This window comes from Poecilia latipinna, unplaced genomic scaffold (genome assembly GCF_001443285.1).
Source record: "Poecilia latipinna isolate Pla-1442-1.1 unplaced genomic scaffold, P_latipinna-1.0 Scaffold16, whole genome shotgun sequence".
Lineage (NCBI taxonomy): Eukaryota > Metazoa > Chordata > Actinopteri > Cyprinodontiformes > Poeciliidae > Poecilia > Poecilia latipinna.
In genome coordinates this window covers 365,897-367,297 of record NW_015112632.1, presented here as the reverse complement: position 1 = coordinate 367,297, position 1,401 = coordinate 365,897, and the positions used below count along the sequence as shown (strand labels likewise).

At 32.3% G+C, this 1,401-nt stretch overlaps 1 protein-coding gene across 1 annotated transcript in view; it reads left to right on the top strand.

Moving 5' to 3' along the window:
- The window catches only part of slc27a4 (solute carrier family 27 member 4), a 47,566-nt gene that overhangs the window by 13,435 nt on the left and 32,730 nt on the right, over positions 1–1,401 (top strand). The gene's annotated exons all lie outside the window — the stretch shown is intronic.

Genomic DNA, 1,401 nt, shown 5'->3' with positions numbered 1-1,401 from the left:
TGTTTAAAAGTTAGCTAGTCTAGTCACAATGATTTATTTAATCAGAATGAGACTGAAACAGCAGCGAAATTAGCCTTTTTATTATTTAAAGTGAGCAACACCTGATCATACTCGGCCACTTAACATGTATTTACATATTATATTATATTATATATTTAGGAGAACAGCAGTGCTAGAATGATGTTGAAGAAAGGTGAAGCAGCTCTGGTGAGGTCTTCATTTAGTTTACTGAAATATGTATTAACTGTTTTTAATTTTTAAATAAACTATTTTATTATGAGAGGAGCAGGTCAGGGAAGACATAAGAGAGCCAGGTGAGTTTCAGTCTAAAGATATAAAAAATTATATTAATTAATTACATTAAAAATTATATTAATTAATTATATTAAAAATTATATTAATTACAGGAGACAATAAAAAAGTGCTTGAGGAGAGGTTTAAAAATAAATTAGTGAAAATTTTTGCTACACAGTAAATAGAGTTGAGATGAATAATAATGTATCCATCTGAAAATTAAGTTGTTTAAATTCTCATTCTGTATGATAAAAACACTTTTTATATTTAGTTCACATTCTGACACTGTACATTACTGTAGTGTCTGTTATAAATCCATGAATCCATGCAGGAACATCAGGCTGCAGAGAGTCAAAGGGAGGCAGAGACAGAAACACATATCCGTAGATATTTTAGTTAAATGTTTGCGGCTGAAAATGACAGGAGAAAAAAAACATTTAGTCTTTTTGCCTCAGTGTTTTTCATGGCTCTTCTTTGGTAAGTTACTGAATGCAGTGCTGGAAAGTGAGACTGAGTTAACAGTGAGGAGCTAAGGTGTCTGTTAAATGTGAAAAGTATAATTTTTATTTATTTTGTAGATCAAACTGTTGCACTGATGTAGAGAGTTGTTAAAGAAGAACAAAACTTGTTTAGATTTTATTTTTGTTGGTCAAACTGCTGTATTGAGTTTAAAACTGTTGTGTCTTATTTTATGAGCTGTTTTCTACTTTGGTTTTAGAAAGAGCTAGAACCAGTTCAATTACCAGTCAATTTATATCAAATCTGTTAGCCTGTCTGTGCTACCAGAGTATTTAGCTTGCTAGTTGTGAGGCAAATGCTAAAGTGAGTGTTCATCCTGGAATGACGGTCATTATACTATGCATAACTTTAATCTGATTATTGGATTGTAAATAGTAACGTGTTAGAATACTTGTTACTGAAACAAGGGTCAGATTAGAGTAACGCGTTACTGATGTGTTGATGGCATAATTGTTTGACATTTCTGCTCAAGCTATTTACTGATCTGTCAGGTTTCCGATATGCGTCCCCCCCAATGACAGACTCGTTCCTACGCCCTTGCACAGTTCATAATTTAAAATGGTGTTAATTGGATGTTTTTTTCCCTCT